The sequence below is a fragment of the Pelodiscus sinensis genome, chromosome 1, assembly GCF_049634645.1.
Source record: "Pelodiscus sinensis isolate JC-2024 chromosome 1, ASM4963464v1, whole genome shotgun sequence".
In the NCBI taxonomy this organism is placed as follows: domain Eukaryota; kingdom Metazoa; phylum Chordata; order Testudines; family Trionychidae; genus Pelodiscus; species Pelodiscus sinensis.
The window spans coordinates 68,567,701-68,572,439 of NC_134711.1; the positions used below are offsets into that span (position 1 = coordinate 68,567,701).

Sequence of the window (4,739 nt, forward strand, 5' to 3'; positions counted from 1 at the left end):
GCAAAACATTATTTTTTAGGCATGCTGCGTATTATGAAGATTGAGGAGTGAAATTCTGCTGTCCATGTCTAACCATTCTGAACTAAATGGAATTATACTGATTGCTGAAATGAGAGCAGAATTTAGTCCATTATTTGATCTTATTGACTCACATCTAACTTGTTTAGTTTATATAGAGAGATTGGCCCATTTTTCCTTCTTCAAATTAATAGCGTTTCCGCCTTTTAGTCTTTTGCTTACATAGTTTAAGATTGTCCAAACACTAAAAATATAATAACCATTAACACTTCTACATATGAAGGGGGCAAGGGTTGTAAATTTTTTAACTGAATTTTAAGATGTGCAAGGATGTATCCATTGTGATGACAATATATTTAAATTCATTTCCTAAATTAATTGACTTGAGATATATCAGTAAGGCTAATGAATTAAAATGCTATAGGTCAATCTTGTAGTTTAAATTTTTTTCAGTATCCTAATTGCTTTGAGTTGAAAAATTTAGCCATAGATTTTAGTTTAATATGTTTCTACTTTGCTAGTGGATTAAACACATCCAGTTTTTAGGTTGCAGTTGAAAACTTTCATCTAATTTTTTCTAATGTTTAGCTAATGCACTGTTGAGAGAGCTTTGATCAATCCATGGTACTAACAAATATATTTTGTACTTCTAAACATGCTTATAGATTACTTTATAAGCATTATTGTTTGACATCTGTATACTTTTAAAACCTTTTGTGCTTGTTTGGAAGAGCATATTTTTAAATCAAAGATCATAGAATCATAGAACACTAGAACTGGAAGGGACCTCAAGAGGTCATCCAGTCCAGTCCCCTGTCCTCACATCAGGACCCAGTACCGTCTAGACCATCCTGATAGATGTCTATCTAACCTGCTCTTAAATATCTGCAGAGATGGAGATTCTACAACCTCCCAAGGCAACTTATTCCAGTGTTTAACCACCCTGATAATTAAGAACCTTTTCTTAATGTCCAACATAAATCTTCCTTGCTGCAGTTTAAGCCCGTTGCTTCTTGTCCCATCCTCAGAGGCAAAGGGAAATTTTTTTTCTCCCTCCTCCTTGAGACACCCTTTTAGATACCTGAAAACCACTATCATGTCCCCTCTCAGTCTTCTCCTTTCCAAACTAAACAAGCTCGGTTGTTTCAGTCTTCCTTCATAGGTCATGTTCTCTAGACCTTTAATCATTCATGTTGCTTTTCCAGTTTCTCCACATCTTTCTTGAAATGTGGTGCCCAGAACTGGACACAATACTCCAATTGAGGCCTAATCAGCGCCGAATAGAACGGAAGAATGACTTTTTGTGTCTTACTCACAACACTCCTGTTAATGCATCCCAGAATCATGTTTGCTTTTTTTTACATCATCATCACACTGTTGACTCATATTTAGGCTTGTGGTCCACTATGACCCCTAGATCCCTTTCTGCAGTACTCCTTTCTAGACAGTTGCTTCCCATTCTGTATGTGTGAAAATGATTGTTCCTTCCTAAGTGGAGTACTTTGCATTTGTTCTTATTGAACTTCATCCCATTTACCTCAGACCTTTTCTCCAATTTCTCTAGATCATTTTGAATTATGAGCCTATCCTCCAAAGCAGTTCCAACCCCTCCCACCTTAGTATTATCTGCAAACTTAATAAGCGTACTGTCTATACCAATATCTAAATTGTTGATGAAGATATTGAACAGAATCGGTCCAAAAACATACCCCTGTGGAACTCCACTTGTTATGCCCTTCCAGCAGGATTGTGAACCGTTAATTACTGATTTTTTTCTTCTAGTAATTTAATATTTTATATTGATGTGTCCATTTTTTTCTGATATTGGGCTTAACAACATGCTATCTGGCATTGCCATAACTAAAATAATCCCCTATAGAGAGTGAAAATAGTTTCTTTCAAAAGTGAGCAGTGCTTTTAAAATTTTGACTGTAATATTAAAAAGAAAAATACTATTTTTCCCACTCCCTCACAAAACATTTTAAAATACAAAATCAGCTTCAGGAAAACAGGGTCAGCTCTCTAGTTCCACAAGAAAACATAATATGCACTTTCCTTTTAAAATGTGATCTGCAAATATAAAAGACTGTAAAGGCTACTAATACAGGTTGAACCTCTCTGGTCTGGCAACATCCGTGGTCCCGCATGTTTTTAGTTAGCCAGATATCCACTTCTTATTAGCTCTAATTACCCCCCAAATATCTTCTAAGAGCTCAGTTGGCAGTACTGCTAGATTATATTGACTTCCCGTGATTCGGCAAATTCTCTGTTTGACACTGGTCTGGTCCCAAGGGTCCTGGACTAGAAAGGCTCAACCTGTCGAATACACTCATGCTTTTCATGAGATGAAATATTAATAACAAAATACCAGCTTTTGAAAAAATTGTCAATTCTTCTTAAATATGAACACATACACTACAGTTTTATTAATCGAAATGGCCAAGTGTTGGCCTTTGCTGCTACTAAGAGAAATCACTTAAAATGGGGGTTAAGATTATTAGTTAATAGTAGTGGTACTATTTGGGGAAGGCTTTTAAGAGGCAAGTAAGCTTCACAATGCTTTTCAAAACTGAATTTCATTTTAAAACGGGCTAGAACAAACTGTAGATTAAATGACATGTTGAGCTTGAAAACAAAGTATCTTTTGCTTTGTGTCAAAATGGTTGTGATATTTGCCAGATTAAGTAGAAAGCTGATTTAAATCCTGAACTGTTTAACGTTTCCTAATCGTCTGTGGATTAGACTGACAAATTATATTTACATTTTGAAATAAAGCGTTGAAAAATAATTACATCCCGCACTTACCTACTAAGAGCTGAAATATTCATTTTATTTCCCATGCAAGAATAAAAAACATTACAAACACCTAATGAAAATACTTTTTCTATAATATTTATAGTGTTATTAATTTTATATAATAAATACAGAACTTTAAAATCAGATTTAAAGGGATAAATCAAAATGAATTTGTTTTTGAAATATGTAGTTTTAAAGTTAAATATGTTGTAATTTCAAGGTTTGTTCATATACAGGTATTTTGTTCTTGATTTGTCATAGCCATTTTATATTTAATTTACAAACTATATTCAATTTGGAACTGTTTTCAAAATTTTCGAAGTGAACTTTTGAGCAAAAGTTCCATTGAAAATCTCTGAATTCATATTCTTCTTTTTGGTAAATAGGCTTAATTAATGGCATTCTGTTTGGAAAAGGGTTAATTTATTAATTATGCCCAAATATCATTTGAATCATAATGTAAATACCCTGTCAATATTTAATAACTGACCTAAAAGAAGTCTGCACCCAAAACTTAGGTATTGTGAGGGTTTTGAGGTGAATGGAAAGAGAAATAAATATTTAATCTTTTTTATGAAAAACAATTTGTATTTAAGGGAAAATATTTTAAATAGTTTTTTTTGTACCATACATACTATAGCAGACATATACAGTAATGGAATTTCAAGACACTAATATTTTAAGGGGCTCTGAATTAGCCATGAAGCTTTTAAATTCCTGTTGACCTTGAACTAAGGGTATGTCTACACTACAGTGTTTCGAAATATCTTATTTCGAAATATCTTATTTTAAAATAACGCATCTACACACAAAATGCATTTCGAAATAGCGCATCCACACTGCGTGGAGTCTGAATCACATTTAAGGCTGGCCAGAACCAGTTCCAGCAGAGCACCAGGTCAGGACTTACTGTGTGGGGCTGCTGCCTGAAGCTATATGAGGTCTGTGCTTAAAGGGACACCTTTCACCCCTCCTCCCCCCTCCTCCTTTTCCCCCTCCCTCCACTCCCCCGACAGCCAGTTTTCAGGTTTCCCTGCTTGCTTGCCTACCTCTATGAGGGACAGCAAAGTGTTTTGTCTCTGCGGGGATGGGAAGCTCAGGGTTAGAGGTCTTGCTGGAGCAACTTGATTTTCATGCAAACCTGCTCCTGGGTTCGCATGTGGCCTTTGGTGGCCAGTCTGGCAGCTATCCTGCCATAGACGGCTACGTTCCATCATCTAGAGTGGAGATGATGGATGTTGACATCCTCCCCAAACCTGAATAAGGTCCATGATCTCCACCCTGGACCAGGAAGGCGCCCGCCTTCACCAGGCCCTGGCAGGCTCCTGGGAGCTGGCAGACTGCTCCTGGGGAGCAGTGGAGGGCTGGCTGCCAGTGGCTTGCTGGCTCCTGTTTTGGGACCACTGGGTCAGGGGCAGTGACTGCTGGCTCTGGGCTGGCAGGCTTGGAGTTGGCACAGGCACTGTGGCTAGAGACTACCCCTTTAAGGGCTCCGGGGAGCGGGGGAGGGAGAGAAGTGTTCCTTTTTTGAGGCTGGAGTGGCCACCAGGGCACCCTGGGAAGGCTGGAGGCCCCCTATTTTGAAATAAGTGTCTACACAGCACTTATTTCCAAATAGCTATTTTCAATTTGGCATTATTCCTCGTAGAATGAGGTTTACCAAATTTGAAATAAGCGCTCCGAATTTATTTTAAAATAGCGGTTTGACTGTATAGATGCTAGGAAAGTTATTTTGAAATAAGGGCTGTTATTTCGAAATAACGTTGCTGTGTAGACATACCCTAAGAGATTAACAGCTGCAAAGTATTTTAATTATAATTAAAATTCTTGAGTTTTTTCCCACCGGTATAAATTTCTCAGAATTTTCCTTTCATTTAGTTATAAAGCTTTTTGTGATTGTGTGTCCATAAATATCTGCCCAACAG

The 4,739-nt window shown here is 37.1% G+C and overlaps 1 protein-coding gene across 4 annotated transcripts in view; it reads left to right on the forward strand.

Moving 5' to 3' along the window:
• Positions 1–4,739, forward strand: part of ZDHHC17 (zDHHC palmitoyltransferase 17) — a 123,517-nt gene that overhangs the window by 92,395 nt on the left and 26,383 nt on the right. The window lies entirely within an intron of this gene.